At 42.5% G+C, this 12,890-nt stretch overlaps 1 protein-coding gene across 3 annotated transcripts in view; it reads right to left on the reverse strand.

Moving 5' to 3' along the window:
* Positions 1-12,890, reverse strand: part of FBLN2 (fibulin 2) — a 201,067-nt gene that overhangs the window by 164,661 nt on the left and 23,516 nt on the right. Inside the window, exon 1 of one of the 3 annotated variants that reach the window (XM_077325597.1) lies at positions 7,992-8,135. The exons of the other annotated variants lie outside the window; for them this stretch is intronic. The gene's annotated coding sequence lies outside the window, so the exon portion shown is untranslated. Of the gene's footprint in view, positions 1-7,991; positions 8,136-12,890 lie in introns of those variants that run through there. 3 annotated transcript variants of the gene reach the window in all.

A 12,890-nucleotide genomic window follows, 5' to 3' on the forward strand; every position in this document is an offset into this window, starting at 1 on the left:
AACTCTCCATCTCTCCTCAAAGGTTGAAAGCTTCAGAGATGATAGCTGGTGCTCAAATGGCATAAGGACTTCTTCATGTTAATCTATATTCCAAGGGATCCATGGAAAAGGGTTTTTTAAATCTTTGATCAACCAGAAAGTGGGGCCTTGTTTCCTCAGAATAATGTGTGTTTTTCACCAAGCACTTTTTGGATTGTGTGCACAATTAAGAGCAGGATGCTGAGGTTTTGGTAAGCAGATTTCCTCAGAAGTATCTGATAAGATGAAATTCACCATTTTCCTCCCCTGGAGGACAGTGAGCTACATGTCAAATCCAGTTTACACAGAGCCTTTGGTCAGCTAAAACAGTGGTCCTCAACGTTTTTTAGGCTGGGGACCGGCAGGGCAACTGCCCCGCCCGTGCATCGTGCATGCACGGCTGCACATGCGCCATGCGCGGCCAAAATCACACATGTGCTGCACTTTTGCGCGTGCGTGAAAGTGCCGCGCATGTACAATTTCGGCCGTACATGGTGTATGTGCGCATGCGCGGCCCAGCCATGCATGTGCAATGCACGGGCCCCACCCTGATTCCCTCTCCCCCTCCCCTCCTGCAGCAAGCTTGCGGCCTGGGAAGTTTTTTACTGCGGGGGGGCGGGGAGAGGGAACTGCGGCCCGGCGCCATGGCCTTTGCGGCCCAGCACCGGGCCGCGGGCCACAGGTTGGGGACCACTGAGCTAAAACACTCACACAAATGTGAAGTAACAGCAAAATGGGTTTCATTGATTCTTGAGATTTGGGCCTAGTCTACACACAATAGATAATGCACTTTCAATGCACTTTCCAAGTTGATTTTCTTGTTCCACACAGGAAAATCCAGCTGCCAAAGCACATTGAAAGTGCCTTATCCTATGTGTGCGGAATGAGCCCTGCATAAGCACCCTGTTCAGAGCCTTGAACTGGTGGCAGGGAGCCCAAATATAGGATCATATCTATGACATCTTCAAATGCAATAAGTTTCACTGCTGAAGATGTCTGTGGCTGAATTCATAGTATTTCTATATCCACGGTATCAGAATCCCATTTCGGCCCAAGTTACTTGACATTCAAAGAGTAATTTCTTTGGCATTTATATTAGTTCTCTAAATGAAGTTACTAAATGATATTTATAGTATTGTGGCATAACACAGAAGCAGACAAATTTGTATACATCTAGCTGTCCACATTCACAGAATAATTTATTTTGCTTTTATGTTAGTTCACAAAATGAAGCTTATGAATTACTAATTAATATTTATAGCATTGTAATTTATCGCAGCAGGAGACAAATTTAGTTGCTATAGTCTTTCATGCACTAAACCACAAACTTCCAAAAGCAAAGCATCCCCTGACCTTAAATTGTAATCTATTGTTTAGAAATATGAGACACATCTTTCTGGAACACCAGCTGGACATGTCTTTCTAAAAAGTGAATGGGGATGGCACAAAAGCAAAATTAAGTTCTGCCTGTGTGAGGATTGATTTTTGCCAACAGAAATGAAAAACAAAATCACCTCTCTTTTATTGGGCAATAGGCAGCTAATAAAAATGCTCCCTTCATCTGCATCATTTTGATTCGGTTGAGGACAAAAACATGGCAATTTTTGTCTTTATTTATTAATTTATCTATCTATCACATGGGTAGTCAAACTGCGGCCCTCCAGATGTCCATGGACTACAATTCCCAGGAGCCCCCTGCCAGCTTTCGCTGGCAGGGGACTCCTGGGAATTGTAGTCCATGGACATCTGGAGGGCCGCAGTTTGACTACCCCTGATCTATCATATGATGTGTGTATAATGTAGCCAGGAGTACTGAAGATTATCTAGCAGCCAGGCAAGGGATATTTGGAGATAACTTGCTCTCCTCTTCCCTTGCCCCTCTTTAAGGACACTCAGAGTGACACCCCTTTCCATTGTGAAAGGCCCCTCCACCCCCAGTCTGGTTGCTCCCCCTGGTTGCTGTCATGAACCCCGGTTCATGCCTGTTTTGTTTCCTGCAGCCAGACATTGTAAAACTGTAAATCTGTCCTCTGGCTCTATGACTCCCCTGCTTTCCCAGCGGGGGGTCACTATCTGCCTGCCTTATCAAACTGTTCCTTCAACCTTGCAAAGATAGCGGAGACTCAACAGAAATGTAACTGTTGGGATCAAAGCCAAGCCATCTGGCTGGCTGGGAATTCTTGCACCTTTGGTGCCCTGTCACCCTCCCCTATTATAGAATGTATTCTATAAGAATGATTATAGTATATATAGAATGTATTCTATAATAATCCTAAGGTATCCATTGTATCTTTGTAACTGCCAAGATCTTTGCTCTGGAGGTCTTGGCATGTTCCAGTGATTCTGTAGTTTCTGTTTAATAAAGATCTTCCTTGGACTTTCAACTGCCTGTTGAATCTTGGATGTCTCTTTACCACGGACTCTACAGGCTGGGCTCAGCTTGATTCCTGACACACAGCAATTGTACTCTGCCCCCGCAAATCCTTAAGCTGGCTCTGGTTCCATGGGTCCTGCAAATCCTTAAACCACTCCTGCCTTTTCTGGATGTTACAGACCCATACCACAGGTCCTACTACTCAATAGCCTTCAAAATGATGGTTAAATTTCATTACAGTGAATATCCCTACCACATTGCATAGGCTAATAAAGACAGTAATTGGAATGTGGTAGCTGCTCTGCAAAGTGTTCTGCTTTGGCCACTACATCTTTTCTTTGAAAATTTTATTCATTTTCCTCTACATGAACAATTATAAACAGAAGAGGAATTAAGCAAGGGAATATAATTTATTACTACATGGGAGAAAGAGAATAAGCTGGTGCACAGGCAATCCATATTCATCGCCCATAGCCTACTGACAACAGATAACAAAGAAAGAGTCAAACTTAATGTAAGAGGAAAAAATGTTCACGGGGGGAAATCCTGATATGCAAAAAAGAGTTTGCCAAAGAGATAAGGCTTTACTCTGATAGAAAGAACCATAAGGTATCTATAAAAATAAACTAGAGTACGTATGGCTACAGCTCATCTTCCCCAGAGTCCTAGACCTGCCAGATCAGATCACTACATTTGAATTACATTATTTCTGTCTTTAGTGCCTTTGTCTTGCATTTTGCCTAAGCTCTGATCACTGAGGAGAAAGGGAACTCTGCTTCTATGGAGATACTGTGTGATTTAAGGCAGGGTTTCCAGAATTTTCCCAAGTGAAGAAATTCATCTTTGCTAAATGGAACAAAAGATAGGCTTGTTTGCCTGGAAGCTGATGTGAGTGGCATATGGGAAGAAAAATTCTGACCTGCTTTAGATGTTTATATAGCAATGAGGCTACTGCCAATCCTAAACAGAGAACCACATGTGTGTCTATTTGCCTAGAAAGTCATACTTGTGAACTGATATGATTTAAGGAATCTTGTTCTAAGAGATGGAGGAGCAACCTGTGCTGGTATGATGTGAACTGGTACCTCTGTGAACGATGCACAACACTTGGGATCACCTGCAACACTTTTTCAAGCTACTGCAAACAGACAAAAGGCAGCAGCTCCCACTTTAGAATCAAAGGAATAATGAAGGAATAATGACACAAAAAAAACATAATGGACTGATATCAACAGGCTTTCCTCTCTACTCAGAACAAACAACTGAGATGTGTTCAGTACTATTTAGAGTTGTCATGTGGCTGGCTACCATTTAGAGGTTCTGGGTGTCTCATAGCAAATGGGAGGGAGGGAGGCTTACCAGGAGTGGGAGAGGTCCAGGCTACAACAGTAGAGACAGAGCAGCAGAAGTGACATCCCCATGCTGTGACATCATGGTGACACTCTGGTATTTGGGCAAAAACTCTATGGTACAAATAGCTTCTCCCACAGAGATTTTACCTGAATAAAAGGATTATCAGAATAAAAGGCATTGCCAAGATAATGTTGATAAAATGACATCATTTTCCATTGATGTAATGACATCATTGCCAGGAAGAGCTTTCTTCCTAGTTCCCCTACAAGCAAGCTGATTGGCGGAGGGGGCGGGGGAGAGCCTGTAGGCTGAAGATCCCTCTCCCCCAGCAGAGGCCTAACAACTCTACCATGGTTGGAAACAGAATTGGACTGAGAATAATCTTATACAGGTCTTCTCAGAGTCCTACTCAGGTCTATTCAATGAAGATTACTCCAAGTCATCTTGCAATGGCATTATAAATGGATTTCTGGTAAAACTGAGCTATGCTCTGATTGTATTCTTATAGCTTTTCATAAAGAGAACTGCCTTGCACCGGCATTAGTTAAGAGTGGCTCAGCAAATGGAAGGAGAACATCTTGTGGGTGGGGTATTGGCTTTGGAATATTTTTCTGAAGCAGCGCCAGCAGTGCCTTTTCACAATGACTTGTACTTTGCACCTATCTGACATTTAGATGTACATAATGTGTTCCAGCTGGGTAAAGGGCAAGATCTACAACTACAATAATTTGTGAAATCATGGCCAATTTATTACATTCATACTGAAGCATCATGGAAAGGGTGCCTTTGTGTAAAAGATGGAATTCCATTTTTTAAAAAAGTTTTGTTTACACCGCACCAGTCTTATTTCTTCCTTGCAGATGGATACAATCTATCAAAGGCTCAGAACATTTTCTCACATAGCAAAACTTGTTTAAACTACCATCTGTTCTTTCTAGATGGGCACAATAAGATCAGAAACTATTCTACCACTCCATAAATTAAAAACAGAGTTTGGGTAGATTGTTGTAAAAATGAAGCAAGGGATGACATAGTCCAATGACAGGGCTTTTGCAAAGACATGCTTGATACAACAATATCAAAGTGATCCATTTGTTTGGGTTAAAAACTCAAAAACTGCTTGAAGATGCAAAAAATAATGACACTTTAGTTGGATTGCCATCTGTCAGTTCCATAAAATGATTTCAAGCATATTTTCCTTACTGACTTCAGTGCAGCCAATTCTGTAGCTAATTCTGCTTCTGACTCTTAGTCTGCTATATCTCAAACGTATCACTGCAGGCAGAATTGCATCAGTAACAGAAATGACAATATTAGGCTCAACATTAGAAATTCTAGTCTGCAGCACCGGGTCATATGGTCTTCTAGGGATGTCAGTTCTAGAGATGGGCATGAACCAGCTCACAAACTTACATCTGTGCCAAACTTTGGCTGGTTTGTGAAGTTTGTGGCAGGTCAACCAACATGAACTTCCCATGAACGTTCAAACTATTCATGGTGATTTGTGTCAGTTCACAAATGGATGCATTTCCAGGCAAACTGTTTTTGTTCAATCTAAATGTTTATCAAACTTCAAAGCAACAGGGAGCAGAACTTGGAGGGCAAGTAGAGAATGTTTTTAGCTTTTAGAGAAGACATTCTATATACTCCTAAACTTCCTGAACCTATGCCTGTCAAAATGCCTGTCATTTCTCCAGAAAGGACTTTCTTGGGTACATCTTTTTTGAGTGCTGAAACATGGACCTCGTAAATCCCATTATCACCAAACTTGGAGGGCAAGTAGAGGAGAGTTATCCAGAGATCCCCTGTGAGTTTTGTATATCTGGAATGCCAGTGGGTTCATGACACCACCAAGTTTGTGATGGTTCACGGTTTGTGAGCTGGGAATGCCACTAGCCAGGAACTGAACCACATTTTCCTGGTTCATGCCTATTCCTAGCCAGATCTCCTCTGGTCTCTGGCAGGGAATGGAGGAGTAGGGTGGCTCTTCAAGGAAGGTAGCTATTAATCTTTCTTTGACCCAAATTATTATGCCCCGATCACACCATCTCAACCCTGTACTTTTTTCTTGGGTGCTTGTGTTAGTTTAAACTACATGCAAGTGTGTTAAGTTTTTAAAATTATTTTCAATAAATATTCTTTTTGTTTCATTTCAAATTTGGACTCTCTACAAGTTTGCTAAAGGTAACACCCTCATAAATACTGGTGAAGATCTCGTTTGTTAGCCTCTCTCCCAAAGTCTCCTAGAATTTGCTAATTCCCCCACCCAAAATTCAGGAGACAAGTCTATTATAGGCAACAATGGGGCCTAGGGAGGACAATGACCTCAGTGAGGTACAGTGTCATAGAGTTCACCCTATATAACTGCTATTTTCTCCAGGGGGACTGTAATATGGAATTCAGCTGTAATTCCAGGGAATCCTCAAATCCCACCTGGAGTGTGCCCTCCCTATGCTCTTCCAGATTTTCCCTTCTTACTCCTCTTTTCCTTGTTCTTTCCAGATACTCATTCTTCCAACCAGCCTTTTCAGGCCCCTTGACAATCTGACTTTCTGAGTTTATTACCTACAGTTATTTCCTTCTGTAAAAAGCAGAGCAGTTCAGCCAATGGCACTCAGATATGCTGCTGTCAACTCACATGAGAACAGCTCAGGTGGCAGAAGATTTACCACAAATATTTGTACTGTATACAATACAGATGGTTCCTTTTGATCATTCTGATGAACCTGTTACATACATAAGAAATTAATGTTCATGAATCCACATGCACCTTCCCCTCTGCCAAAGTCACACATGCACACACCACATACACAAATACAATAAAATCACTGATAAGTAGTTCTGTGGTTATGAAAATTCCAGGAGGATTAGATAAAGGATAAAGGCAAAGGTAAAAACCAACCCTGATGTATTTTGAATACCTGAAAGATCAAGATTAGCCAACAACAGAGCATGTTAAAACATTCTCTTGAAAATATCTTTCTTTCTTTTTTCTTCCACACTTAACAATATGGCAGCATTTAAGAAGAAAAAATTCAGATTAGAAAAGAAATCATTTCTCAAAAAGCTTTTTAAAACACATCTGCCTGAAAGCAAAAGTGAGGCTAGAAATCTGTTATAGCCTTCTGGGGCCAAAGAATCATCAGAAAGAACATGCAATAGTTGGGTGAGTTACATTCCATCACATGCCACAATGAAAATGTAATCCTTATTAGCAGAAGACTGATGCCTGAGGCAAGTCCTGTCTCACGTAAATTTTTTTAAGGGTAGCTAAGGAAATAGGCCCATCAGTGTCTGAAAATAATTCCTGGTTCATTGCTTAGAAACCTTGATAATTTTGATTGGTAAGACGTAAGGTTGAATTAATTCTTAAAATTGGGTATGGCTAGTATCTGAACATATTACTATGTACTTATTACACATTCTTTTATAGCTCATAAGGTTTCCTAAGAGCACACTCCACAGCAAAAGGAAATTCTACCAAGACAATACTTCTCTCAAACATTTCCCATCACATAAAACAATAGAACATGAGAAAAGAAAAACAAAATTACAGTGTTCTGAAGCAGTGGACATTGTTGGCATCTAGATTATTCTTGGTATTTTGCAACACGCACACCTATTATAGGGGCTTACTCCTATACAGCCTCATATGGGTCACATTCAGCTTGTCACACTGAATCACAATTCATTCTTGATTCCTACTAACCAAAACAAACTTAACTTTCTCTACATATGCAGTAGAAAGAAAAGTTTTTCAATTCCCAGTCCAAAGGCCAGAAGAAGCACATCAAAGAATTTCTTCTTGCTTCCTCAAGAAGCAAACTTGCAAAGACTATATGCCAGACTACTTATTGGCATAATTCAGATACAGCCCTTCTGCATCTGATGATGTAGTTGGCAGAAAGTAATATTGCAAAAGATTTCATCCTGTTCAGTCTATCCCTCATTCTTAAACTGAATAGCTAAAAGATTGCCCAGTAAATCCTTGCACATCTAACAGAATGTTTTCAGACATTATCAGACATTTAGCAGCAGCTTTATGCTTTAAGCATTAAAAAGTAAATCTTGAGAACAAAGTCAGCATAAAGTCACAGAACAGCATAGCAAGATGTAATCTTTACAGCCAACAAAGCATTGCATGTAACAAAATGAAAGCTACCCCAAAAAAACAATTTAAGCAAACCAACAAAAATAAACCCACCAGAACTGCAGCTAACTGCAGTCAATGCGGAGGTTTACAAACCTGTAAATGTAGCTATATTTTCTTATAACCTTTTATCTCCATTCATATTACTGGTGCTCTCTTTCCTAGTGCTGCTCACAACTCAAAAGTTTCTTTTTCCAACCCCTGTCCAAAGGAACTGCCCAGATTTTGTGGTGTAATCTGAGCAGGGAAGTACTGTGTGCCTATGATACGGTTAATTCACTTCTTCCCTTCTGATGTGCAATGAAACAGCACAAAAATGAAAAGACTGTTTTCCATCCAGCAGATATTTTTAAAAAATTAATGGCAGCCTATTTATATGTGGCAATTTTGGTTTCCATTATGCATTTAAAGACATTAAGTGCCTTGAAATGTTATCCCTTGAACATTCAGCCGGGGCCTAAACCTGCATTCTTGCAGGTTCTAATCTTTTGGTAACTTCTCTGAAGGTTCTGGAAAGAAGCAATCATGCCAATTTGTAAATAAATGATGGATCGATGCCTTAGTCTCCTTTTTGAAGAATAGATGACTGTTCTAACTGCTAGACCCTGCTACTTTTTTACACTTAGCTACTGCAGCTGGATTTTATTCTTTTACAAATCATCTGAAATAGAAAGTACTTATTTCTTCATGGACCTTTCCAGGACCAGTCACATAAACACTAAGGCAAGTTTTATAAACAAAATCAGAGTTCCTCGCCAGAATCCATTGTCAGCATCAATCAATGCATGCGCATAAAAAGTGAAGTAGTTAAAATTCTAATTCAAACCTGAATTTAAAACACAAGTTCAATTTCTCTGCAAGTTACCTGCTTTGCTAGATTGCATTTAACTGGTTTATTAAACTCAGCTCTCATTTAGGATAAACATAAACTCCAGTAGATCTGACTAGGAACATACACTAACAAGCTTGGTGCTGTTGTTGACTCTCTCAGTTCCCTTGGAACCATCAAATGCTCCTGCACCTCCCCCCCCCCCCCCCCGCCACAGCCAAAAAGTGGGAAGAGGGTCTTGCTGGTTTGCCTACCCCTTGCTGGCTCCCCTTCCTCCATGCTCTTCCTGCTTTGCCCATCTGTCTTTCACACATCAGAGTTCCCCCCCACACACACACACACTCTCTGTTTTCTCCCTTCTCAACATTGCCAGTGGTCCAGCTGCTTCACTCCTCTACCTCTCCATTTCCAACATAGCCTACTGCTCTCTCCTTCCCCTGTTCACTCAACAAAAACTCCTCTGAGGAAGAGTGCTTGCACTTGAATGCTCTCACTTTGAATAAATCTTTGTTGGTCTTAAAGGTGCTACTGGACTCTGATTCAGTCATGGAAAAGACAATCTCACAGAAGTCCCATTTCACAACCTCTTTTGAAGAGTCCCCCCGCTGTCTCTTGACACAGGACCTTTTTTCTGTGGTGCTTTGGGTTGCTATAATACTCAGTCCCCATTATGAGGCAGCAGTTTCACAGCTCCATGGAAACATTTTGCTCTATCCACACCAGGGAGAAAGCAAAGTGAAATGGAGCCTGGTGATACTTCCACAGCCTTGCCAGGCACGCTTAAGAGAGGAAGAAGGACAGGGAAAGCTGAGGGGAAAGCTCCATGGCAAACAGCTGCAAGAGAAGATTAAAGAGAAGCAACAGCAAGAAATCTCAGAGAAAGAAGAAATGGACATGAGACTGGAGCACTCAGGAAACAAACACTTTGGTTACAATTAACTTGGATTAATCCTTGCATGCAAGCAAGTTTTCCTTAGCAAATTCAAGGGATGGACTGGTTAGAAAACTGCTTCTTCAGCCAATGCTGAAATATAGCCCTTCCTCTATAAATGTGTAATATGAAGGTTTTCAATAGGTGGCCCTTTTAGACAGTGACCAGATCCACACCTGCTCAGCTTCAGTAAGGTTGCTGCATTATATACCTTCTGGTCATAATCTAGGGATGCCTGTTATTAGGAGAAATCTGCAGCTTTTGGACCAACAGGCTTGGTTTAATAGGGATGATTCGCCTGTGCCCACACAAACAGTCTTTACTGCCCTTTTCTGTTTCTCCCATAGCTCATCCACCAGTTTTGTGTGGGAGAAAGTAGGCATGTGTGCAGTAAGCAATTACATTTGAATCAGCCCTATTCTTCAGTAGCCTTGTCTGATGTCAAAGCAAAAAAGGTGATTGTGGCTTAACAGGTATTTCTGATGTGAAGATACACTAAAAGGTATCCCCTATGCAAGCACCGAATCATGTCTGACCCTTGGGGTGACGCCCTCCAGCGTTTTCATGGCAGACTCAATACGGGGTGCTTTGCCAGTGCCTTCCTCAGTCATTACCGTTTACCCCCCAGCCAGCTGGGTACTCATTTTACTGACCTTGGAAGGATGGAAGGCTGAGTCAACCTTGAGCCGGCTGCTGGGATTGAACTCCCAGCCTCATGGGCAGAGCTTCAGACAGCATATCTGCTGCCTTACCAATCTGCGCCACAAGAGGCCATAAGATACACTAGAAAAACAAAATTGTCATACTCTAGACTGTCAACCACTTACCATTTACTTCAGTAAATGCAAGATATGAAATAGCATGTTTCATGATGCCTTACATATTCATGAACTAGAGATGAGACGCAGCTCAGATAAAACTTCTAAAGTACCTGGCATGGAGCTGAATCCTAAGTATTGTTGTTTTAGCAGTTCAGTGAACAAATATTAACCAGATATTTCATTGGTAGGAGTATAAGGTTGCTTTTGACCCTATGGCACACATGGGGTGGCTGCAGTGTAGTAGCTAAGAGTGGCAGACACTGACCTGGAGAATCAGGTTCACAGGTCTCTCAGTCACAGTTCTCTTAGAACTCTATCAGCTCCACCTACCTCAACAGGTGCCAGTTGTGGGGGGAGTAGGCATGTACACAGGGGGGGAAATCATAATGTTTCAGATTCAGCTGGAATCAATTTCACTGAATCCAAAATGGTTCAAATCACCCTTCACTGATTTGGCTGAATTGACTTGACCAAATCCTAAATGGTCCATTTTTCTTTTCTGTGCACGTGCCTCTCTCTGCTGCCTGAGAAAGTAGAGAGGAGGCATTTAAAGAGTGCACCAATCAGCTGATCATGATAGATCAGCTAATTGGCATGCTCTTTAAATGCCTCCTGCCCCCTTCTTTCTCAGACACTGTCAGGGAAGGGGGAGAGAGAGAGCGAGAGCATGCCAAGCCTCAGAAGGCTCATAGAAGTTGCCCCTGCTCCCCACCCCCATGTCTTCCAAGTTGAAAGAGGCCAAGATGACTTACAGGAAACAGGACATGCTCCAAATCTGGCTCCTCTTCCAGCCAGCAAACTTCTGAAACTGGCAGGAAGGTGGATGTGGAGAGCTGACCACTTGTTAAGCCTTTTCTGGCTGAGGGCTGTCTCCAGATTAGGTGTAAACTACCTGGGAAGGCCATTCCTTGATGAGGGCCAATCAGGTCGTGTGTGACTTGTCTGTTTGGGTTTTGTAATGTTTACTGGTGATGATTACTGATCATGAAGATCAGTGGTCCCCAACCTTTTTATCACCAGGGACCACTCAATCCTGGGAACCACTCACCGGGGACCACTCAACGCCTTTTACTGAGGCCCGGTGGGGGGGGGGGTAGTTTACTCCTCTACTCTCAACCACTGCCCTAGTGCTCTCTGATCGCTATGGTAATGTTTAAACATCCCTTCAAAATAAGATACAGACACGCCACAACAATGAAGTGTGTTGTAAAGGGCTGGGGGGATGAAGTAAAGGGCCGGGGGGGGGGGGAGAAGGCGTCCTTCGGGGCCCACCTCCAATTAGTCGAAGGACCACATGTGGTCTGCGGCCCACAGGTTGGGGATCACTAATGAAGATGATTCCTCCCCCCCCCCCCACCGCCCACCCGCCTTCTCAGGCATTGCCTAGGAAGGGGGGGGGGGAAATTGTGCCAAACAGCTTGGCAGGCCCTTTAAATGCCTTCCCTTCAGCCTTATCAGGCAGCATCTATGTGAGAAGGCTGGGGGGAGGCATTTAAGGGGCCAGCCCAGCAGATGACTATGACAGATCAGCAGCTTGATGTGTTCTTTCCCTCATAACCCTTCCTTTAAACTGGCCAAAATGTGGCCACATCGCCAAATTGCAATTCATATACCGCAGATTCAGCTGGTTTAAAGTACAGGGATGGACAATTTGGCTCAGACCGAACAAATTGATTTGGGTTTTTTTGACTTATGTTAACTGAATTGTCCATCCCTAGTGGGGAGAGGAATGGAAAGTCGTTGTTGTTGGAATATGCAAGATCTGCAGTGTGTGTAATCAAGCAGAATATAAAGGGGTGTTCTGCAGGAAGCATCAGAGGAGATCTATATTTAGCATAGATAGGATAGGAACTTCCTGATGATTTTCAAATTATCTCCTACACCAGGGGTAGTCAAACTTCAGCCCTCCAGATGTCCATGGACTACAATTTCCATGATCCCCTGCCAACAAACACTGGCAGGAGCTCATGGGAATTGTAGTCCATGGACATCTGGAGGGCCGTAGTTTGACTACCCCTGTCCTACACTATCATGATTAGCTCAATAGGAGACTTCCTGCTTTTTGAGCATACTTCATTCTGCTTGCCTCCAGAACAGTTGAACGGAAACATGACTGCAGACAACAGCTAACTGAACAATTAGGTCTCTCCTCTTCTCTCCTCTTTCTATTCATAGTTATTGTTCTTCTGAATAAAAATTATTTTATTCCTTAAGCAACCTAGTGTTCCCCACTCTCTACCAATAATTATAAACAAATGTTATACTCTTTAGAGCAGGGGTAGTCAAACTGCGGCCCTCCAGATGTCCGTGGACTACAATTCCCAGGAGCCCCTGCCAGCATTCGCTGGCAGGGACTCCTGGGAATTGTAGTCCATGGACATCTGGAGGGCCGCAGTTTAACTACCCCTGCTTTA

This window comes from Paroedura picta, chromosome 3 (genome assembly GCF_049243985.1).
Source record: "Paroedura picta isolate Pp20150507F chromosome 3, Ppicta_v3.0, whole genome shotgun sequence".
NCBI lineage: Eukaryota > Metazoa > Chordata > Lepidosauria > Squamata > Gekkonidae > Paroedura > Paroedura picta.